We start from the raw sequence: 25,718 nt of genomic DNA on the forward strand, positions 1-25,718 counted from the left end.
AGGAGAATATCTTGAACTCAGGAGGCAGAGGTTGCAGTGAGCCGAGATTGCGCCACCACTACACTCCAGCCTGGGCAATAGAGGGAGATTCTATCTCAGAAAAAAAAAATCATTAAACTTTGCAATGATGCTGCGGTATATAAGCAAGAATTTGGTCAGGCTATGCCTGATCTCTTACTTCATACTTTCCCAGGAATGTTGAAAGAATGAAATATGCCTGAAATTAATGACCTTGCAAATTGTGTACCTGAACATGGTCAGTGGTTTGACATAGGTTAGTCAGGACTAATGAGAATGTCATCAGTGGGGTTAAAGATGTAAAAAGCAAAGAATACACAATGATGTAAAACATCAAGGCATAAAGGCAAGAACAAAGAAACAAACAAAAACAAATTTCATGTAGTCAAACTATGGTCCATATACAGAAGCCTGGTATCTATAAATGATCATATGCATCCTGTCCTAATATGAGAAAAATGCCTTGGAACATTCAAAAAACATGATTTGGGGTTCAATACATTAAATTTGTCTATATTTTAACCATGTTGAATTTTAAAAATCCTTAGAAGTGAGCCTCTCTAAAATAAGACTAAACTAAAATACTCTGCTCCCAGATGGATGTTCGGTCTGGATTGTAGCCCTTAATTGTTTACTGACAATCTCCCCACCCCCAAGCTCCTTCCCTCCTGCTCCCCTTCTCTTGAAATGCTTTAACCCAAACTCAAAAACTTTTTGACATTTAAGGACCTTTCTACATGCTCTGTTCTCAGGCAAAATTTCCTATCCTCTATGCACTAACTTGTGAATTCCCACTTACCCTTTAAGATCAACATAGAACACAGGCAAGGTGGGCCCTGGAGTGAAGTGGACTGAGATAGAAATCCTGGCTCTACCCATGTAGACATTTGTCCTGGTGCAAGTTGCTTTACCTCTGGAAACCTCTGTTTCCTTATTTATAAAAAGGCAATAATGATGCTACTTGATGGTTGTTGTAAAACTTATATACTGCACCAACTCTTTGGCCAAAGCTCCTCCAGGTAGTACATATTCCACAGCTGTGTCTTTCCTTCTAATGGCTTAATTTGAGCAACATTAGGCAACCATCCCTAAATTTCTAAAATATTTTATATCCACTTAAGCATCTATCAACTTGTACTTTTAAAATCTTGTCTGTATCCCCAAATAGTGTGTAAATTCTTTCAGACAAGAGACTCTTTCATCCATATTTGTATTTGCATTACACCGAACACACTGACTGGCACATAGGTGCTCAATCAATGTCTACAATGGCTGCTCCATCAGTGTTTACTGAATGAATAATGGATGGTTGAATGATTATTTCCAGTTTATAAATCATAGGGGGAAAAAGCAGATGATGTTATAAGTCTCCTTTCAAGCTGCTTTTCATCTGGCTTTTCCACAGGACTATATACTGTCTAGGACACAGATCTACAACTAGGCACACTTCTGCACATGGGCACTGCTATGGCCTGAGTATGTCCCTCCAAAACTCCTTCTGAAACCTAATCCCCCTTGGTGATATTAAGATGTGGGGCCTTTGGAAAGTGATTAAGTCATGAGGGTCCACCCTCATAAATGGGATGAGCACCCTAATAAAAGAGGTTGAAGGAAGCTCCCCTTCACACTCCACCATGTGAAGACACAGTGCTCCCCGCTTTCCACCATGCGAGGGTGCAACAAGAAGGCATTATGTTTGAAGCAGAGTGATCCCTCACCAGACACCCAGTCTGTTGGCACTTTAATCTTGGATTTCCCAGTCTTCAGAACTGTAAGCAACACATTTCTATTGTTTACAAGGTAAGGTAATTTGTTATAACAGCTGAAATGGACTGAGACAAGAATACATGCCCTTTTTTCTTTGTTACTAAGTCAAATCAAACTAAATGCCGAATGAAATAATATTATTTTATAAAGCTAGAATGTAACATCAAAAACTAACAGTAAAACACTCTAACCATATAAAACACTATTTTCACCAATTGCATTTTTTTGAATGGTCAATCTTCCTCAAGGTTCATTCTGCAAAGCCACATTGACCTCACAACCCATCCTAAGTGGAGGGTTCCAAAGCATCCTGTTGCAAAGCACCTCGACAGTCATTAAGCTCAAAGGCATATTTGGTTATTAGAATACCTAATTAGGAAAATAACAGCCCCTGACCATTTCCTTATCTTACTTTATCTAGATAGTTCATAAAAGTATACTTCATTACCTCAGTCCTATATTCCAAATAAATTTCATAAACCAGACACTTAAAATATTACACAGTATAGTCCTGGAACATGTGTGCATTCTTTATAAATCCTAATCATAGTTTTCCTAATCAGGTATATGTGATTTCTCTCTGGATCCTCAATTAACAGTTCTATATAGCCCAATATTCCTGAACAATGACAGTAATGATTTTTTTTACTTAATTTTTGCAATTAAAAAATATTGAGCTAATAAATAAACAGAAAAGTCTCTTAATGAATACTTGCCTACGAAAAGATCATCTTTAATTTTAGCATTAATCATGAGGCCAGGAGTGTATACTGCATGGATTTAATGATAATTTGGGGTTGTGTTTGAATTACTATAATTGCTTCCTTGTGGGTCAAAGTGTCTACAGATTTTCATTCCTTTATTCTATACATCCTGACCTCTCAAAACTCAACTTTTTTTACATTGCCCACTTGCTTCCTCCTAACACACACAGAAATATACCATTTTCTAGCGTTCAGTCCCACTCAAGCCCTGCCAGCATACTCCCCTAATATTATCCAATTCAAACCTGCTACTCTGCCACACCACTTTTCTTGGTTCACTCCATTGCTCTTCTTCATTAAAAGCTTTGAGCCGCCACACACACTGCTTGCCTTTACAAATCCCCTTTTCCCGTCCTTGCAGCTAAACAGAAAAGCTTCGCTTTGAAATTGGACATTTTTCCTGAACCAGCGGTGTGACCTTTCAGGCTCAGCATGGGATTAGTTTGTTTGGCTAAATCCAAAACATAGTAAGTTTTTAAAAGTCCATAATAGATGTTATGGAGAAAGATCCTTTGGCCTTTCTCCCAAGATAAGCCTGCCAGTGTGAGATGTTATGTTTCCCTGCACAGTGTCTGTGAGCTTAATGATGTGGCTCCATACATGAATCAGCAGTGTACCAGGTACTACTCTAGGCCTCTATTTAAGAAAAGATGTATCTCTCCCACTCTACTCAGAAAATGCATCTTCTTCTTGGAAGGGGTTGTCTAGAACAGTAAAGGCAACATTCAGCTCTCTGAATCCCATACCTCATTATAACTTGAGGAGTGACCCAAAGAGAAATAAGCCTCCCAGCCCAGGGCTACCAAGGTGCGGTTTGGCAAGGCCATTGCTAATGCTGACACTTAGGTCTCCACAAGTAGCTATGCCAACTGCCAGATACAAAGAACTTACAGAGCTCCAACAATTGTCCAGTTGAAATTGGACAGAGATACATATTCTGCATCCTACTGGCTACCTCAGAGGGAGCTAAAACAAGATCTAAAGAAAGCAAGTCCTTATGGTATCAATCTTTGAACTTAGAGAAAACCATTTCAGATGGCCCTCATTTGGTCTCTGCCATGTTTTCTGCCTTTTTGACCCCCCCCCCAAATATCTTGGAAATTAGAAAATTTATTTTCTAACAGTGAATCACGCACAGGGAAATAAAGGTTTTGCATTTAGAACTTCAACCAAGCAAAGACTCAGTCACCAAGGATGGGCATTAAAGCAACCCCCTTGGTTCCTTTGAAAAGGTGCAGTCAATGCTTTTGTGCAAATTAGAGTCATAAGTAAGGTGATTGAGGCAAAATAAATGATATTGTCAAAGCTGGCTGCAAAGGAAGCTAATTACTCTAAGAGGATAGCAGTTCCTCCTTTCAAGAGGACCATACCTTTGCTTGGGGAAAGGCATAAATGAAATTTGTGATTATGCAAAACCAGGCTTCAGGACTAATGCAATAGAGAGGCTGAGAAAAAGAGAAGACAAAATGTGCCCTGCAGGAGCAGATAACCAGTATACTCAGTCTCCTGGTGGAAACAGAGGTTTAAGTGCCCCAGAATTTGTAAAAGAGAGTTGATAGTGAAAGCATCTCAGTGGGGAGAGAAATGGCCCTGGAAAATGAGATTAGGCGAGACTCAGAGTCCAAAGGGAAGGAGGCTTATAATACATTCCTTGTGTTGGGTAGGAGGCAATGTGTTATTTTCAAAGAAATGATTATATAAAACTAAGAAAGCTTTTTTAAAATATCAAGTTAAGAAGGATGCGCATCTTAGGTCGGGCACAGTGGCTCACGCCTGTAATCCCAGCACTCTGGGAGGCCGAGGCGGGAGGATGGCTTGAGCGCAGGAGTTCGAGACCAGTTGAGGTAAAATAGTGAGACCTCGTCTCAACAAAAAAGTTAAAAAATTAGCTGGGTATGGTAGTGCATGCCTGTAGTCCCAGCTACTCCAGTGGCTGAGGTGAGAGGATCACTTGAGCCTGGGTGGTCGAGGCTGCAGTGAGCTCTGATTGCACCACTGCACTCTAGCCTAGGTGACAAAGTGAGACCTTGCAAAAAAAAGAAAGAAAGAAAGAGAGAGAGAAAGAGAAAGAAAGAAAAGAGAAGAGAGAAGAGAAAAAAAGAAGGCTGTATATACTAACACAGAGCTCTGAATGAAATGCAGTGCTTTCCCCAGGAAAATGTGAAACCAACAACTCCTTGAGTTAGGTACCAATGAAGTAGGCATGGAACTCTGACTTTTGAAAAGTTAGTTAACTTCAATTGTATCTCTGTACAATAGGATAACAATCCGCATAGTGATATTGAGAGGATGCAATGAGGTAACACATATCAAGAGATCAGAACAATACCTAGCATTTATTAAAAGATGCATTTTCATAGGAAAGTAATAGTAATTGTCTGATATGTACTAGAGCTGTCTTCATGTCTTTTTCTCTTTGCAGCCTGTGAGCTCCTTGGGGCAGGTGCTATGTCTCATCCATTCTCACAGTACAGTGGTCACATACAGGTGCACAATAAAGATTTGTCAAATTTAATGGAAAGAATTAGAACTCAAAGTTAATAACCACAAGGGCCAGAACACCTCTTCTAGCTACCTGCCTATATATAAATCAGCGTTTTTATTGTTTTTTTTTTTTTTTTTTTAACCAATGAAGAGGGTTCTGCAAATACCACATCTATTTATGCAGAGGAACAGAGAGAGGCTTAGTAACATAGAGGATGCAGAAACTTGCCTTATCTCCCAAGAATGTGCACCTTTACATAAAGTATACACTTAGAATAAATTTGCATAACATAAGTTTTGTCATTGCACTTGACTTGACAGTGCCCATATTAGGGAACACTGCACAACGATTGAGGAAGGTTATTGAGGAAGAGATTATTTCCAGCACCAGATAGATGGCCTGGCCCTGACACGAATCCGAGAAAGAAAGAAAAGGAAGGCTGGGGGCAATTCCATTTGCATGCAAATTAAATAACTAGGTTGACTCCCCTTACGTCATACATTTAAACAATTTTAATGCAGAACTGGTTCCTTCCCTGAAAGAAGAAAATATGACCAAAAGTGAGGATAAAGCTTACTGTCAAACTTACTTTCCACTATAAGGCAGATAGTGATACTATAGTAATATTTTGTGTTTTACAGGGTACAAGAGGTGAAGGCCCTTTCCATAATCTCCCAATAAAAGTATATGATTGCACAGTATAGAAAAAGGATCTTTTAATGGGAAAGGATAATGCAGAACCACAGATTTCCATTACACCTTACACACATCAGAAAAACCTACCTGTTATCTAAAGACCTAGGGAAACCTGTTTCTAATCTCTACCAGATGCACCTATATTCTTGAAAGTGGACGTTAGTATAGTCTTCTGGCAAAAATTAAAACAATTTGGAAATAGCCACCAAACAAAAAGTTACATACCTGAATATGTTTCTTCCAGTCAGGTGCATATATGCCTTTTATGTAAATTGTGTGAATGTCAGAAAGATGCCCCAATCATAATGTAATTTCACCTCTAAACAAACTGGTTGGTTGGCTTGTTAAACCATAGCAAGGGAAGATCATGATTCTAATCTTTTGTCAAAAAACTTATGTTTACAAGTTTTTTTCTGTTCCATGTCATAGACCACACAGAGTCATTAAAGGTAAAGTCAAATTTTGCAGAAATTATAAAGTAAAACTTTCCCCATTTGTAGCTCAGATTTTAATTTTCAGAACCTGAGTTGTATCCTCTGAAACATTTCTTTTCCTGGCTAACTTTAAGGAATGAAGATTCATTTTGTCAGCATCCTTATGTCTAAAGCTACCTTTTCTGAGGATCATAATTTCTGCTTCATAAACATAGGCCAATTTCAGTTGCCTTTCATCTTGGCCACACCTCTAGTAACTGAGTTCAAAAAATAAATATGCCCAAGTGACTGCCTTCTTAAAAAAACATTTTAAATGCAAAAATCCTCAATGTGGCTTAGGTAATGAATCATATAGGCTTGCAAAATTTCAAGCACATAATTACCTGTCCATAATAAATTTTGAAAATTAGCCTATTTCTAGAGTTTGTGCATATGGCCTATAAAATGTGTCACTTATTCTATGATTCATAGACTTTATTCCAATTTTAAAGCAAACAGATGTTTATCTTTAAATGAGGTAGATAATATAATGCTTTAAAAACTTTTGGTACATTTATTATGGTTAAAAATGGCAAACATCTGTAGTTAGGAAAAATATACTATAGTGCCTTAGTCCTATGGGAAACCACAAATTAGGAGCTGACAAGTTGCAGGTATTTAAAATGTCTGGCTCTACTGCCATTCCATATAAAACAGGGAGCTTAATCGGGATTATATTTACTCTGTCCATATGTTGCTTTCAGACTACAAGGGCACCTTGCTTAATGATGCAGTATTTTAAGAGTGAAGTCTTTAAGAAGAAAGAATAAACAATACAGAGGGGTTATTAGTGGCTTTTATTTTTACTTTATAAATGTTAAATTACATTGCTAAGTGATTTAAAAATTCTATTTTTAAAAATTGCCAGAAAAAACTCCTTTCAGGATTCTCAACCCATGAACCAAAGATCATAAGTTTTAATATTAGTTCCAATTCAAGTTTGGGTGAAAAGCAGTAAATTACAATTTATCTACCTGATTCCTAAAATAAAATTAATTTGGACATAAACATTAAAATGACTTGGAAAACACTATGCATTTAATCATATTTTCCAGTAAGTATTTGCATTTCATCTATCTATTATGTACCCAATGAGCACACTTGATCAACTCTCTTATTTCTTTAGATTTAATGAGGCTACAGTTTCTGTATCTTGGCTGCTTTGAAAACCAGGAAAATCAAATTGTAGCATAAAGCATTAAACTTTTTCCCCAATAAAAGTTTTAAATACCAAAATGTCAACTCTTCCAGGTTTTTTCAGGCCTTTTCTGCATTTTCAATGTTGAAACATTACATTTGTTAAATGGTATTTATTACCTTCAGTCCATGGCCAAATTCTCTCTCTCTCTCTCTCTCTCTCTCTCTCTCTCTCTATATATATATATATATATATATATATGTGTGTATGTATAATATATAATTATATACAATATATATTTTGTGTTTTACAGGGTACAAGAGGTGAAGGCCCTTTCCATAATCTCCCAATAAAAGTATATGATTGCATAGTATAGAAAAAGGATGTTTTAATGCGAAAGGATAATGCAGAACCACAGATTTTCATTGCACCTTACACACATCAGAAAAGTGTTCTACCTGTTATCTAAAGACCAGGTATTTCTCTGGTTTGTATGACATGCCTATATTATATTATATTAATATAACATAAATATATATTATATATAATGTATATAAATTATATATAATGTATATAAGTTATATATATGATTCTTTTCATATAACTAAGTGAGATGAGTTTCATTGTTGCTTCTAACTCAAATAGCCTTGCACTTGAGGGGGCTTCTATAGGTATTCAAGTTTGAAAATGCCTTTTGTTCTCTGTGTCAGAGATCTAATTCAGATGTGAACTTTTATTTGTTACCAACATTCTCATTTTGAGAAGCTTACCAGCTTTCCACCTAGAACAAATATAATCTTCAGTAGGAGGAGTTATTCACTGGACTACTATTGTTATTTTCTGAAATATGTCTACATGATGCCACTCTGAGGATTAACCTTAATGACTTTATAATGTTATATCATTTTCAAAATGGACAAGACTTTCCTTCCATGTTAAAAAAAAAAAAAACCCTGAAATCCTGAAAACACTCTGTTGCACAGCCCTTAACAATACATGTATTTTATTTCTGCCAAACCAAGAGTCAGCAAACTGTAGCTTGAGGGCCAAAACCAGCTGCCCCCACTTTCTAAATAAAATTCTACTGGAATGCAGACATGCCCATTAATTGACATGTGGTCTATGGCTGCTATGGTGCTATAACCAATGGCAGAGTTGAGTAGCTGGAATAGAAACTGTATGGCTCGTAAAGTCTAAAATAGTTACTATCTGGCCCTTTACAAAAAACATTTGCTAATCCCTGCTGTAAATCATTAGTTCTGCTCCTAGCCATGAGCTCCTTCTGTAGGGAATAGCTACACTTTCACTCAGTGTCTAGCCCTAGCAAGTGTTAATGCACAGAGGGTGAATACAGGTAGCAAGAGGGTATACCTTGGGCAGAATAAGGGGGATTAGGGCATCAGGGAGCATCACGAGGGTGTCAAGATTGTTTCAGAGGTGAAACCAAGCATCAGTTAAGAAGGGCACTGTGGCAAACCAAGTTTCTCACTCACTCCTTCCTTGGATGTCTAGCAAGTGAAATCCCAACCTAAGGTCTCTAGCAGTACACCAACCACTAGGGAAAACTCCATGGCTACCAATGGTTCATGAATCCAGTGCGTTCCCACCACCAAAGTGGTACTAAAAGAATTATTCTCTGTAATGCCCAGACTTTCAATGCCAAAGTTTCTCAAACCTCTTCTTGATGGCTTTTTATAAACCTAGAGCCTTCAGGCAACCTACTTTGGAAAATTGCTTACTAGATTGTCCACAGAATTTATACACTACCCTCCTGGAATTAGGAATAAAGAAAAGTAATTTTTACTAGTATTTTCACCTACTAGATGCTAACTTGCATGAACTAACTATAAAAGGGTGCTCTTACTTGGCTCTTGGGGCATTAAAGATGAGCATGACATTATCACAGGATAGGGTAACCTAATCATTGCTTCCCTAATTTGAGAAAACTGAGGCCCAGATAGCTGAAGTGCTGTGTCCAAAGTCACATGGTTCAAAGCTGGTTGCTGACTCCTTGTTGAGTACTCTTTATTTAATTAGTAGCAGAAGATTTTTTGAGTATTTACTAAGTTCCAGGTACTTGTGGTAAGTATTCTGCATGAATCACCTCATATAAACCCCATAAAATCCTGTAAAAAGGTGTATAATTATCCTCACTTTACAAATAAGGAAAATGAGGCTGTGTAGATACAACTGATTCACAGCTGGGGTGGAAAAAGCTTTCTTTATCTCTGAAAGTGCCAGAGGTCTGCTTTTAGACTCTTGGTCAAGATAGGGGCAGCGAGATTTAAGTTTTTTTTGTTTTGTTTTGTGGTTTTTTTTTTTTTTTTTTTTTTTTTCTGGTTAGAAACTGTCCTGACAACCCACCTAATAAGTTACTTTACTGCAGGTTTGCAACTGCCTTAACTGGTTTGCCTAGCTTGTTTATGACCAAAGAGATTCAGGAGCACCCTTGCATTGAAAGCTTCTCTGAACTCTCCCCAAGCCAAGATTGGGCACACAGATCCTGATGTTCAAGCCAATGACTCAGCCTGGCCCTATGTGCTGAAAGGAAGAAAGGGCTCTGGGTTGTTGGAATGTCTCTCTGACTCCTGATGTTGCCCACATTTACTTTATCTTACTGCACCATATCCTTTTTCTCTTTAAACAAAAGCTTCACATGTGTATTGTTGGGGGCTCAGAAAGCAATACCCCAAACTGAGGGCCTCAGAAGAAAAGGTTTTTCTCTGACCTTCTGCTGCCCTCTTGTCTCTCAGTCCCATTTCACCCTGAGGCTAGTCATACAAACTAGCATCCCTCTTCCCCAAGGCATGTCATACAAACCAGAATCCCTTTGCCACAAAGCCAGCCATAAAACCTGAAAATACTATTATAACTTTTCCTCTGCTTTGTTTTGTGTAGAAACCGGCCATAGAGAAACTCTCTGACCTACCTTGTTTGACTGTAGGTCCTAAGACCCCCCATTCCAGAGAGGGTTCTGCCCCATACCCAGAAGGAAGGAAGGCTACTTAGAGATGCCAAGAAGAATCTAGACAGAAAGGCCTTCCTGGATTTACCCACTCAGTCTATTAGCACTAGATCAAACTCTATTTGTCCAACCATGTTTCTACATTCCTGTCCATCCTTTGTTGAACCTAAGCATAAAAATGGACAATTTCCTCAGTATCTTTGGGTCTTTGTTCTGAAGCTTCCATGTGTACACATTGAGTAAATTAGTAAGGCTTTTCTCCAATTAATCTGCCTTTTGCAAGTTGATTTTTCAGCAAACCTTCAGAGGGCAAAATGGAAAGCTCTCCCTTGGCACCTACAGTACACTCTGTGGTATCTAGTGAGTCCTTTCTAATACTTGAACTGTATAAGCCCTATACTGTCTTTCAGGGGTGAAGTTCCCTCCCGAAGATCACACAGCTTCTAAATCGCTGTGCCTAGGGTGGAGGGCAGCAACCTGACTCTAGATTTCATGGCTATTGTTTCTGATTGTGAATTCTGTAGCCCATTAGGATACCTGAGGGAGACAGTAACAATGTGTACTCTAGAAAAGTCTGCATCAGAATAAGAGGTGCCATTATATAATTCATCCACCCAAAGCAGTGCCTTTTTCCAATTCTCACTGTTTTAGTTACCTTTTGTTATATGACAAATTTAGTGGCTTAAAACATCAACAATTATCTGTCTTTACTAAGCTCACAACTCTGCAGGTTGGCAATTGGACAGGGCTCAGCTGGGCAGTTCTTCTAGTCTCAGCTGAGCTCACTCACACAACTGCAGTCAAATGCTTGGTTAGCTAGGACTTGGTGGTCTAGTGTGGCCTCAGCTGGGATGGCTTCTCTGTCCCATGTGATCTGTCATCTGTCATCTTCCAGCAATCTAGCCCTGGCTTAATTCAGCAATCTAGCCCTGGCTTAATCTCATGAGGGCTGCACAATATTCCAAGACAAAGACAACAGAAGTATGCAGGGCCTCTTAAGGACTAGGCTTAGAGCAGGCACATCATCAATGTTCCTGCATTCCACTGGCCAAAGCAAGGCAAATGGCTACCCCAGATTCAAGGGGAAGAGAAGTAGACTCCAACTATTGATAGGAGGAGCCAAAAAGTCACAGTGCAAGAAACATGGACAAAGCCAAAGATGAAGAAATGGGGCCACTTTTGTAAATAATCTATAATCCTCACAAAGGCACAGTGTGTACTAGCAGGAGCACTGAGCTAGATGTAATCTTTTTTTTCTCTTTGAAAAATGATGAACTATCTGAATGAAACTGTATATCAGATCTGCTATGCAGTACTTTCATCTCAGGAGGTAGATTACAGAGCCAATTCCCTGACTGACCCAGACTTACTCCCTTTGGCAACTGTGATTATAGTCAATTGAATAAACTACAAATTTGCATACCACAAATTCAGTAAATAACCAAATGGAAAATAAAGTTCAATATTTGAAAAATTAATATTTTAATCGCTGTATAATATAAAGTGATTCTTTTTACAAAAGGAAATGAATTAGGTTTGATCAGATTGGAAAGATTTTTGAGGGCCATCATTACTCAAACAAACTCAGCAAACGCCAGCTCTTTTCCTCACAAAGAACAGTCATATTACCAACTCTGACTTGGGATGAGCCAGTTATAGGATCAGCTACAGAAATTAAGTCCCTTGGTAATAATTTTCTAAAATGTTACATGTACCAAACAATTAAAACTAGGCAATAACACAATTCTAATGTGAAAGATTTCTAAACTATAAAATTCAATTTGTTTCCCAATCTCTAGCATTTTACTTTAGAGGACATTATGGTGAAGATTTCAGTTCAAAATGCCAGACAGACAATACATATTCATTTTTTTCTCCCATGAGATATTATTTTAAATGACAATAAAGAAGAAAATGGAATCAGAACTGATATGGACAGAGAGAACAGAAAGAGGACGTGTCAGCAGCTCAGAAAGGGAGTAATGGGATGATGAAAAGCTGATGGAGCTGCAGGTCCTGGAGAAGCTGTGACTTTGACTTTGTTTCCTAAATTTCTCATTTCGTGACTCACATGGAAATTAACTTTTTTTGATGCAGGGTCTCACTCTGTCTTTCAGGCTAGAGTGCAGTGGTACGATCGTAATTCACTGTAGCCTCAAACTCCTGGGCTCAAGGGATCCTCCTGCCTCAGCCTCCTGAGTAGCTACTACAGGCGCACACTACCAAACCTGGCTAATTTTTAATTTGTTGTAGAGATGAGGTCTCACTATGTTGCCCAGGCTGATCTCAAACTCCTGGGCTCAAGAAAACCTTGGCCTCCCAAAGCACTGAGATTAAAGGTGTGAGCCACTGCATCCAGCAAAAATTAGTATTATTATGCCTCACTGAAAGAACAGAGGGAATGCTTGAGGCTGGTCGCCCATGTCCTGGGCCTGTAGCTGCCCTGACAACACCTGAGAGGCACTGATTTCTCAGCACCTCTAGGACTTGGTGGCTCTCAGCCAGGGGCAATTTTGTCCCCCTGTGTACATTTGGCAATATGTGGAGACATGTGTGGCCATCATAACTGGGGGTGGGGGATTCTATTGGCATCGAATGAGAAGCCAGAAATCCTGTTACATACCTTACAATGCACAGGACTGCACCTAACAACACCAGAATTATCTGGCCCCAAATGCCAATAATGCTAAGGCCAAGAAACTCTGTTGTGGTCCAACTCCTCAGTGGCCCATCATTGAGTCTCTCCACACAGTCCAGGAAGCTCAAATATCACCAGAGGGATCTACAATAGATGGGGTAGTTGGTCTAATTTGAAGAATGTCTACAAGCTTGAGACTTAAAAATGCCAAATACAAAATTGAGTAGCATTTGCATGCATAAAAAATAGAAGGAATACTTACACACCTGTGTATTAAATAACTTATCCGACCCATTCCCTCATGCAGAAGTGCCCACAGTCAGTAATTTCCAGGGCAAGAAATTAGGACATTCTCCTCTAAAGAAATGGAACAGATCATCTGAGAAGACCTACAGTAGGAAGGGAAAATTATTGGTGGGCCAGATAAAGTTCTCCATATTCTCGCATTTAGAAGTCCACGGTGAAACAGCGTGCTCTTCACCTGCTAAACCTAGTCTTAAGCCGCAGTCAACATACTTATTCATTTCACAGATCCTCCCAGGAGTAACCTGTTACTTCACTTTGAAGAGTAGTTTAGGGCAATAATCTTTTAACTTTAAGGCTCATATGAATCTCCTGGGAACCTTGTTAAAATGTAGATTCTACTTCAGTAGGTCTGAGGTGGGGCCTGAGAGTCTGCATTTTAGAGCTTCAGGGAATGCTGTTATTCCCAGCACATAGATTATTCTTTGAATAACAAAGGTTTGAAGGGGTTGGCAAATTACTGGTGAGCCAAATCCAGCCTGATCCTGTTTTTACAAATAAAGTTTTATTGGCACGCAGTCACACTCATTTGTTTCCATATTGTCCATGGCTGCTTTTATGCTATAAGGCAGAGTTCAGTCATTGTGACAGAGACAGTATATCCTTAAAATACAATAATTTCAAGTGCCCAATTCCAGTGCAGTAATGCCAAACTTTCAATCTTAAGGACTACTTTCCATGAATACAACAATTACCCAAATAATTTGAATAATGCAGTTGGATTACATTTTCTGTGAAAGGCCAGATGACAAATTATTTTTGGCTTTCTGTGCCACAGGCTTGTCAGCATTCCCTTCAATGTTACAACTGCCTGAAAGTGAAATTGAGTTATTCAGCTTAGATACATTCCAATCCCAAAGAGTTTGAAAATTTAGATTCTATGTTTTCAGCATTCATTCAAAATTATTTTTTAAAAGATATATTACATATGAGTCTAATACAAAAAAATTAAACATAGTATAGGAAAGTTTTATATATTATTGTACAACAAATAATATTTTTCAAGAATAGATAAAAGAAAACAGGTTGGATTCATTTAAAATACTTTCCTCTTTGGCACATTTTAATTTGTATTTTGGGTGAGGGAAACATGATAGAAATAAAAATAAACCCAATGGAGATTACATTAAGAGTTTATAGCTTTGACAAAGCATCAAACAAAATTGTTTTTTGTCCTCACAGAATTTTATTGAATTGGTAGAACTTTTCTTGTCACACAGATATTAAAAGACCATGAAATACCAGCTTTTGCTCAGAAGTCTATTATACATTTTTAAAAATCCACACCCATTATCTTACTTAATTAGAAAATATATTAGTAACAGCAATTACTTCCTAAATATATTGACTAAAGAAAAGGTAATTCATTTGGATGCATCAACATATATATTTATGAATCTAGTTTCATATCAATTAAAATCTAAGTGAAAGAATCTAGGCGCTTGATATTTGAGAACATAAGACATGAAATTTGTTATAGATAAGACAAAATAACAAGAAAATCAGAAAAAATTCTCTGTAGTATGTTTATTTTCAAATTGCATTTTAGTTAACTGGCAGAAACTGTCCATAATGTATTAAAATAATGTTAAAAATTTTAAGTTATATACCCAGTAATGGGATGGCTGGGTCATATGGTACATCTAGTTCTAGATCCTTGAGGAATCGCCATACTGTTTTCCATAATGATTGAACTAGTTTACAATCCCACCAACAGTGTAAAAGTGTTCCTATTTCTCCACATCCTCTCCAGCACCTGTTGTTTCCTGACTTTTTAATGATTGCCATTCTAACTGGTGTGAGATGGTATCTCATTGTGGTTTTGATTTGCATTTCTCTGATGGCCAGTGATGATGAGCATTTTTTCATGTGTCTGTTGGCTGTATGAATGTATTCTTTTGAGAAATGTCTGTTCATATCCTTTGCCCACTTTTTGATGGGGTTGTTTGTTTTTTTCTTGTAAATTTGTTTGAGTTCTTTGTAAGTTCAAAGGATTATAAATCATGCTGCTATAAAGACACATGCACACGTATGTTTATTGTGGCACTATACACAATAGCAAAGACTTGGAATCAACCCAAATGTCCATCAGTGACAGACTGGATTAAGAAAATGTGGCACATATACACCATGGAATACTATGCAGCCATAAAAATGGATGAGTTCGTGTCCTTTGTAGGGACATGGATGCAGCTGGAAACCATCATTCTTAGCAAACTATCACAAGAACAGAAAACCAAACACCGCATGTTCTCACTCATAGGTGAGAACTGAACAATGAGATCACTTGGACTCGGGAAGGGGAACATCACACACCGGTACCTATCATGGTGAGGGGGGATGGGGGAGGGATTGCATTGGGAGTTATACCTGATGTAAATGACGAGTTGATGGGTGCTGACGAGTTGATGGGTACAGCACACCAACATGGCACAAGTATGCATATGTAACAAACCTGCACGTTATGCACATGTACCCTAGAACTTAAAGTATAATAACTAAAAAAAAAATTTTAAGTTATCCTTGAAAACAATTAATAAACAAGTCAAATGTGTCAATTCGTCAAGCTCAAGAAATGCCTTTTGATATTGTAAAGCCCACAAAGAAGGGCAGAAGCTATGGTTTGAACGAAGAATTAGGTAAAGAACTAATTATTACATGATAATTTACTGGTCATGGGCAGCCTTCAGTGATTTGATTAATTTTAGTCGTAATCTACTGACAATAAGAGCATATTTTAGAGTGCATGTTGGCAAATGATGTTATGACTAAATTAAGTTCCTTGGAAAAAGGTTACATAACTTGAACTACACATCATTATCAAGCTAAAAAGATGAAGTTAGCTAGACTGGAGTTGCAGCCTAGGCTCAATACTTAAAAGATAGGTGTTTGTTACCTCTTTCTGTCTACAATGGAGTAAAGAAGATAGGGTTTCACCAGAGAGACCTGGGAGAGGGAAAGAAGTACAGTGCTTTATTTCAAAGCCATGGCGCACAGATTCTTAAGTCTTCCTTATATTTGTTGACACAGCCTACTCATGGTGGTTTATACACTCATCCGTCATTTCATCCTCTCAAGAGGTGAGATGGTGTAAGCTACACCAGGATTCAAACACAGTATTCTCCTCTTACTTATGGCAACTGATCCTGCTCTAACCCAAAGGCTCATCCCCGCTCTAAGAGGGATTATACTCAGATTCATACACATAGGATTCATGTAAACCCAACCCAACACTCAGGGACTCCAGTTGCCCTCTTTGCTAGAAAGGCCTTGGCTTGACTTCCATTTAGTCCCAGAGACCCAGTCCCCTCACCTTAGACACCCAAAGCAGAGTCAGGTGGGCTCTCTCCCTGAGCATATCTTTAAAAAATGAATCCTCTATAGAGGTAACTAAGAGTTCAACAAAAAGAGGAAGCAGTAGGCAAACAAAATGTTGGGCCTGGTTGAGAAGTGGTTAAGGAGGTGACCCCAGTAAAGAGCAGTTTCTTCATCCTGAGGCTGGCTCCCTAGTGCCACAGCCTGGCTGTTCCATCCTTTGTGAGGGGACTTGAGCCTGGTTCTTTATACCAAAGACTTCCTCTTAGTAACCATCCTGGCACCATATGCCACTAAAGGCTGAGGTTTCACTCCTGCTGGTTTAACCGATCAGGCATGCTGCTATGAAGAGCCCCAAAGCCTTGTCAGATCCTGGATTCCCTCTGTTCACAGGGAATTCTTACAGTCCTATTACATCTGATTGTCAATGCCTGACTCTGGTGGCTTGATTACACTTGTCTGATATAGTTGGCCAGTGAAACAACTCTATTTGCTTCCAGAGCCCAAGGATACTTATATCTTCTCTCAATTTCCCCACCCAGAATGGAGGCATCCAATTCTAGGTGGTATTCCAATTTCCCCAGGCTGCCCCAACCTTGCTACCATAAATAAGCCTTTGAAGGTAAGATAGTGACTGTGACCCATACTCAGAAATAAATATCACATAGCAATACACTTCACACATGCACATATATAAAACATTCATAGCATAGTTCATCAAACTTTAGATACTATTGCTTGTGAGACCCATCTTGACTTTAGAGGAGATGTCAACATGGGGAAAATGCCAATATTAATTAACATCAATTATTCTAATAATATAATATATAACTACTGTTAATTAATAAAAGTTAATATTAATGAAATATGATAAATGAAAGTTTCATGAAACAATATTTATATAAGGCATTCCACTACATAAAAGGTACTGATATCTTCTGTCCTATTCTATCTCATTATTTAAAAATGAAATGCTACATATGACCAGCAAAATTGATTGACTTACCCACTACATGGTTTGAAGCTGTAAGTTGAAAATACAGGTCACTTATGCCTTACAGAGCCACACAGGTTTCCCATCACTCTTCTGATGAACTCCCAACTCAAACTATGACCTACATGGCCCTGAATGATCTGGCTCCTGTACCCTCCCAAATTTGCCCCAGCTACCTTTCTGCTCACCTATGCAGCTCCTGCCATACTGCTCTTCTTAACATCCCTTGAACACACCAAGCACATCATCCACCTCATGTTGTTGCCTCTGGAAACACCCTTTCCCAGTTCTTCTTAGGACCAGTTGCCCCTCTCCATCTATCCACTCTGGGGTCAGCTTCTCATTCCCCTGACATCCTTCAATTACCTTGTATCACATCACTTACTTCCTTATTGGGAGATAATTTAGATGTTTGTGCATGATTTCTGAGTCAAGAGCACTGATAGCTTTGAACAAGGATGTTTGAATAGCAAATGGCCTTGGAAGCTAGAGATAGTATAGTCCTGGGTCACAGATTTGTTTCCTGACCAGGATAGAGAAGGCGGAGATTCCTCCCTTTACATTCTCCCTCCAATCCCCAGAGAAGATCTGCTTATATTCCAAGTTAATAAAGAGATCTCTCTCTGGAGGGGAAGATGGGCAAGTTTGCTAGCAGACCCCATATACAACTGGGAGTTTCCTAAGCTCAGTGTTTCTCAGCTCTGACACAAACCCACTATGTGCACGGCATCTACCCAGGCCCCCATCCACATCGCCCTGTGGAACTTAGGGGGCAAAAGGAACTGATGTGAACATGCTGTGCCTTGAGTAACAGATGGTGTCAATCCATCTGGGTTCACAGTTTTCTCACTGATTGAATTTATACAAGTGTGAAGAGTGAGCCTAGCAGATATGCTGCTTCTTAGGGTCTGTCTGATGCTTCTTTATAGCATTAACCACACCTGGATTTACTTAGTCGGTTCCTGCTTGTCACTAAACTCCCCCAACTTGTAAGCCTCATGAGGACAGAGATCAGGTAATGATAAAATCTTAATTAACATAAATGTACAGACACTCTTAGACTTACAATGAGGTTAGATCCCAATAAATGCATTGTAAGTTGTAAATATCTTAAGTCAAAAATGCCTTCAGTACATCTAACCTACTGAACATCATAGCTTAGCTTAGCCTACTTTAAATGTGCTCACAACACTTACATTAGCCTACAGTTAGGCAACATCATCTAACATAAAGCTTATTTTATTGTAAGGTGTTGAATATATCATGTAATTTATGGAATATTGTACTGAAAGTAAAAATAAAATGATTGTGTGGGTAATTGAATGCACATCACTTTCCCACCACAGTAAAGTCAAAAAGTCCTAAGTCAAAATATCATAAGTTGGGGACCATCTGTATACTTCTACTCACTAGGTTTATAATTTATAAATGAGACAATTCACTTCTTTATCAGGTATGACTCTGCTATGAAAACTCCTAGCCATCTAATAAGTGAGCAAAAGGTATACTTTTACAAAAATTTGTTCTCCAGGACATACATTGCTGGATACATTTGTTATCTCAAGCCAAGTCTCCTTATATTTAAAGTGTCAAAACAATAAACTCAATTAGCTGACATTTTTGATGAGTAGATCTGGCTTAGCCATGATTATGGAATAGTTTCTAAATTTAAAAAATGTATTCTGCTGCCTTAGAAAGTATACAGAGAAAAGTGAATCTTGTTTGATAACTGAATCTACCTTTGCCTCGGGGTCACTGTCATGAATATTAAATCTGATTACTTTGTACCGAAGTTCTCTGTTGGTACTTAGGCTGCAAATTAAAAATTTTAATAAACTCCTAACAAGGATTTTTTTCAAAGTTTTAGTTATTCTTTCCAGGTACAGTTTATTAAGTTGGGAACATTTCTGTTTTCCTTGTCTTCTGGCTGGTCACATTTTACAGTATCGCTTTTAAAAGCCTTCTGAATTAAATAAACAACATAACCACATGCTAAACCATGGCATTAAGAAAGCATATGCGGATTATCACCTGCCCCTTTAGAACACTGGTGAAATGAATTCCTAACTGTTCTATGGATGATGCTACCTACCTGGAGTCCCAGTTTAATTTTAAAAAGCAAAATGTCTGTTTCTCAATGGATCTATTTGTGTTTACACGATTTCAAGCAAAATATAATAATAAAGTTTGCAGAAGTTTTCCTCAAGCAAGGAGCAGCAATTCGGTCATGTGTTTTACTACAAACATCTGCTGGGGGTGCTTTGCATTCAGGATGTAGACCGCCGGGGTTTAGAGACTCGCGTTTTTACTCTCCTGCACCAGAGGGAAATATTAGATAGGAGAGCTCAGCCTGGGGAGTTCCAGTTTTCAATTGCCCTTACCTTGCTGCGTGGCCTTGAAGAAGTCCCCTGTCCTTTATTTGCCTCATTTCCCTCATTTGTAAAATGAGAAGAACAGTACCTGGCAGTGTGAATTAAGTAATCAATCATTTTAAATGGCTGAGATAAAAGTGCTTTAGACTCAAAAGTCATTTTATAGGATGTAAACTGCTATCTTCCAAATACTCCATATGTGCTGACTCTATTAAGCTAGAAAAACACCAGTGGTTCCACAGCAAATTATACTAAATGCTTTATAAATTCCAGAGGCAAATGCTGATAAAGGTTCTATAAACAGTGTTTACAATGACAGCCACGCACAGAGCTGCAAAGTAACATGATGTGGCAGGTTTTCAGAAATAGGATTATTACTGAAATAATCCTTAGTTCCTAAACCATGTAGAAAAAGAAATCAACCACAGCCATACTTCCAGAACTTCGGATCATCTTCCATGACATTTGAATGGAAGATAACTACCAGGAACATTGCCAATAGATTTTCATTGTTCAGTGATAAAAATAGTCACCAGAGAGCCAAGGAAAGCACTGAAACCATAGACAATAAAAGCCCTTGGGTTTTACATTCATTTAAGTCTGGAGAATCAATGCATTTTACAGTGGTAGTCTCATTTCTTGCCACATTCCTGAGGAAGTTTAAAGAAACTTAAGGTTTGGAGATGGGCTGCTATTCCCAAGTCTGTCCTCTTGCCACTAAGTTTGGGGACAGCCTGCCTCAAGCATTATGTCACTGGAACTTGCAGGCAAGAATGATACTTGCGATGCTACTTGGGGGCAGATCCAGCCTGTGGAGAGAAACTATCTTCCCATATGGGAGTGTGTAGCAACATAAGGCAATGGTTCTCAAAGTTGGCTACACACGGGAACCACCTGGGTAGTTTTTAAACATCCTGGTGTCCAGGGCCTCCTCTATACTAATTACATCAGAATCCCTGGGGGTGGGTCCAGGCATTAGAACTTTCTAAAACTTTCCAGATAATTGCAACATGCAGCTGCATATGAGAACGAGTACTATAATGCATTCTGAAAAATATTGCCTGCATGCAAGACACCTCTTTTCCACAGTGGCATTACTAATCTAGACCAAGGGTTGGCAGCCTTTATCTGTAAAGGGACAGACAGTAAATACTTTTGGCTTTTCAGGCCAGCCGGTCTCTGTGGCAACTATTCAACTCTGTCTTTGCAGCATGAAAGTAGTCACAGACAATGTGTCAATGAAGGGACAAGGGACACAGTTTGGGCTTTGGGGAAACATATCAATATTTGGAAAGCTAACTGAACAGAATTGTGTTCTCATCCCAAGCAACTCTGATTTTTCCAAAAAAGACAATCAAAAGAGACAAAAAACTTATACCTTTCAAGTTGTCTGTCATTTCATCTAAAAATTCTTCATGTTTTCCCCTATGTTCTTTTTTTTTATTTTTTTCAATTTTTATGGATACATAAAGCTGTGCATTTATAATGATCAAATCTGGGTAATTAAAATATTTTTCACCTGCAACATTTATCATTTCTCTGTGTTGGGAACGTTCCAAATCTTTTCTTTTAGCTATTTGCAAATATGCAATAAATTGTTGTTAACTATAGACACCCTATTGCGCTATCAAACACTGGAACTTATTCATTCTACCTTAACTGTATTTTTGTATCCACTAACTAACTCGTCTTCATCTCCATCTCCTACCCTTCCCAGCCTCTGGTAACCACCATTCTACTCTCTACCTCCATGAGGTCAATTTTCTTAGCTTCCACATATGTTTTGCTTGTTTGCTTGTTTGTTTGTTTTGAGACAGAGTCTTGCTCTGTCACCTAGGCTGGAGTGTAGTAGCAGGATCATGGCTCATTGTAGCCTTGACTTCCTGAGTCAAGCAATCCTCCAATCTCAGCCTCCCAAGTAGCTGGGACTACAGGCATGCGTCACCACACTTGGCTAATTTTTCGTTTTTTGTATAGACAGCGTCTCACTGTGTTGCCTAGCCTGGTCTTGAGCTTCTGAATTCAAGCAATCCTCCCATCTTAGCCCCCCAAAGTGCTGGGATTATAGGTGTGAGCTGCCTCAGCTGGTCAGCTCCCACATGCGAATGAGAAAATGTATTATTTGTCTTTCTGTATCTAACTTATTTCACTTAACATAATGTCCTACAATTCCATTTGCATTGCTGCAAATGACAAGATTTCATTCTTTTTATATGGCTGAATAATACTCCATTGAGTATATAGATTACATTTACTTTATCCATTCATCCATTGATGGGCACTTAGGTTGATCCATATCTTGACTATTGTGAGTAGTGCTGCAATAAACATGGGAGTGCAGATATCTCCTTGATATACTGATTTCCTTTCCTTTAAATAAATACCCAGCAGTGGGATTGTTGGATCATATGGTAGTTCTATTTTTATCTTATTGAGGAAACTCCATCCTGTTTTCCACAGTGACTGTACATTCCCACCAACAGCATTTTAGTGTTCCCTTTTCTCCACATTCTCTCTAGCATTTGTTATTTTCCATCTTTTGATAATAGCCATTCTAACTGGGGTGAGATGATATCTCATTGTGTTTTTGATTTGCATTTCCTTGATAATAAGTGATGCTGAGCATTTTTTCATATACTCGTTGGCCACTTGTATGTCTTCTTTTGAGAAATGTCTATTCAGATCTTTTATTCAGTTTTTAATCAGATTATTTGGAATGTTTTTGCTATTTAGTTGTTTGTCTTCCTTGTATATTCTAGTTATTAATCCCTTGCTAGGTGAATAATTTGCAAATATTTTCTCCCATTCCGTGGGCTGTCTCTTTGTTGATTGCTTCCTTTGTTGTGCAGAAGCTTTTTAGCTTGATGTAATCCCATTTGTCAATTTTTACATTGGCTGCCTGCACTTTTGAGGCCTTATTCAAAAAATCTTTGCCCAGACCAATGTTTGGAGGCATTTCCTGAATGTTTTCTTCTAGTAGTTTTATAGTTTTAGGTCTTAAATTTAAGTCTTTAATTCATTTTGATTTTTGTATATGGTGAGAGATAGAGAGTCTAGTTTCACTCTTCTGCATGTGAATATCCAGTTTCCCCATGACCATTTATTGAAGAGACTATCCTTTATTCTGTTTTTATCAGAGCAAAACATAATAAAGAAAATCTGTTTCTTAATACAGACAAGACTGCATACATGTCTTTGCCATTTACTTGAAATCCAATTTATGCAGCCGTCAGAGACCTTAAAATTCAAATGGCTTCAGCATTCAGATCTTAAAATGGCAATAGGAAGTTCATTAATTCTGAACTAAACATTTTTCACTGGATATAAATTTTAACGATTTTACTAACACTAAAAATGCTAAATTGTACATGCCATTTTCAATAATGATCACCATAATTGTAAAAGATTTTTGCTTCTAAACCAGAAAGTGTGATCAGTGCATCCTAACTGCTATGTGCCTGGCTTTAAACCAACCTTTGTAATGTAAAAGACAAGAACGCCATAGAACTCTGAGCTTTAAAAAAAAAAAAAAAAAAACTATATTTTTTTCTTTTTTTTAATGGTACTCTTTGTAATGCTAAAAGCAAGCACACCTAGTAGTGGATTTACCTGGATACCCTTGTGATGTAATACATTTCAGAAGTGAATGTAAAATAATAAGAAAAGGGAAATGTGAAAAGTATCAACAAAACTGGTCATGTTTGATACAAAATAAATAATATCAGCAAGTTTTCAGCTGAATTTAATAAAAGCTATGATGGTTATATCTTCATACACACATGGTTGAGAATATTTTTAATTTTACATTTCCTTTGAGAATTTAGATCATACAGTTACCATCTAAGCTGTTGCTTTTTAAAAAATCTGGAAATGGACTGGGCGCGGCAGCTCACGCCTATAATCCCAGTACTTTGGGAGGCAAAGGCGGGTGGAACACCTGAGATCAGGAGTTCAAGACCAGTCTGCTCAACATGGTGAAACCTAGTCTCTACTAAAAAAAATATGAAACTTAGCTGGGCATGGTGGCGTGCACCTGTAATCCCAGCTACTCGGGAGGCTGAGGCAGGAGAATAGCTTGAACCCAGGAGGTTGAGGTTGCGATGAGCTGAGATTGTGCCACTGAACTCCAACCTGGGCAACAGAGCGAGACTCTGTCTCAAAAAAAAAAAAAATCTGGAAATGGACATACATTATAACAATTCACCCAGTTTATTAAATAATACCTAAGAGGTGTCATTTGAGGTCTATGCTTACATTCAATAATATCTTTATCTCAGGTTAGCCTCTTGGCTAAAGAGAGGGGTTTCTCACCATCAGCATAACTGATATTTTAGGCCAGATAATTCTTTATTATGGGACTGTGCAGTGCAATGTAAGACATTTAGTAGCATGCTTGGCCTTTGCCCACTAGATGCCGGTTGCATAACCCCTACCCCCAGTTGAGAACCACAACCAAAAATGTCTGCAGACATAGCCAAATATTTCCTGAGGGACAGAAATCAACCCCAGTTGAGAACCACTCCTTTAGATTTAGGTCCTCCACAGGCACAAATCTTTGGCTGAATCTTGCATGAGTATTAAGCTCCCATGACAACATTTTGTTTGCTGCTGCATAATTCTCATGCTCATCTGTTCATTTTGCAGTCTGCTCTGTGCCTTGCTCTAGCCTCTGGTAATGAGGTCATTGATGTGTCTTGCCTACTTTATCCTTGAAAATCTGCAGATATTTTTTCATCCACGTTTCTCTTTCTTATTCTCAGGCACCTACACACCCACTAACGTCACCAGGGGGCTTTCCCAGGCTGCCTCTGCTCTTTGCTATGTCTCTTCCTGCAAACCCACCAAATTCAATATGTGAGATTATATGAGACTGACACAGAAATGTATCCTTTAATTCACATTTGGACACATACTGCAGTACAAGTAGTTAATGAATAATTATTACTACACTAATCTCAAGAGAACAAAATGGAAGATTAATGCAATACTATTTTTACAGAAAAAAAAATTTGGAATTTTGAAATGGGGTTTCCAGATTTCTGTTTGAAAGGAAAATGAAATTCATTTTAATAGTCTTTAGCCAAATTTTCTGGCAAGCAAACTCAAAACCTAATCACACAAGACATTAAATAGTATATTAGTCACTCGGCACAAGTTAAATTTATAACTGTTAAATCTAGAAAGCCATAATCAGAGAAACTACTGAATTTCTAAAGTATAAGTAGTAACACCATCTAATAAATATGACATGCAAAATGGTAGCTATAGAAATTGCTGATCCATGGTGTTTACTCAAATGCCTGCACATTAAAGATAAAGCATTTTTTTTCTTTCTTTAAGAATGCATTAATTGTGGCACATTTATGTTTCTTTAGGCAACCCAGCAGCTGTGGTTCCAAACATGAGCCTTTGAGAAATACATTTAAATGAATATTTATAAACTTTTCTCTAGCAATTATATTTAGCAACTGTAGCAGATGCCTCCACTTTCACAGTGTTAGCTGTGTCACTAATGAGAGTCCCTCTTTCATCATGCTGTCCTCTAGTCACTTGTCTCTTAAGTGGACTACTGACACATTCAGGAGGGAGAAAGAGACACACAGGTCTAACTGGTCTATTACCAAGTTAAAAAAAAGTCATAAAAACATACATAAACCATAAGCACTCAATGTTCATAACCTCAGATTTTCAGAAAGCAACTACAGGCTCATTTGAAATTGAGATTTTTATGTTCTGAGCATCTCAATGGGATATTATTTCAATTACCACTGAATAATTTTTATGCATCCT

General features: G+C 38.1%; 1 protein-coding gene across 14 annotated transcripts in view; it reads right to left on the bottom strand.

Annotated features, from left to right (window-relative positions):
- LOC105478121 (FERM and PDZ domain containing 4) overlaps positions 1–25,718 on the bottom strand; it is a 924,449-nt gene that overhangs the window by 389,880 nt on the left and 508,851 nt on the right. The window contains exons 1-2 of one of the 14 annotated variants that reach the window (XM_071089201.1): positions 13,211–14,166; positions 12,930–13,088 (exon numbers count right to left, since the gene is read on the bottom strand). The exons of 12 other annotated variants lie outside the window; for them this stretch is intronic. The gene's annotated coding sequence lies outside the window, so the exon portion shown is untranslated. Of the gene's footprint in view, positions 1–12,929; positions 13,089–13,210; positions 14,167–25,718 lie in introns of those variants that run through there. One more of the 14 variants, XM_071089204.1, reaches the window with a different exon arrangement.

This window comes from Macaca nemestrina, chromosome X (genome assembly GCF_043159975.1).
Source record: "Macaca nemestrina isolate mMacNem1 chromosome X, mMacNem.hap1, whole genome shotgun sequence".
Lineage (NCBI taxonomy): Eukaryota > Metazoa > Chordata > Mammalia > Primates > Cercopithecidae > Macaca > Macaca nemestrina.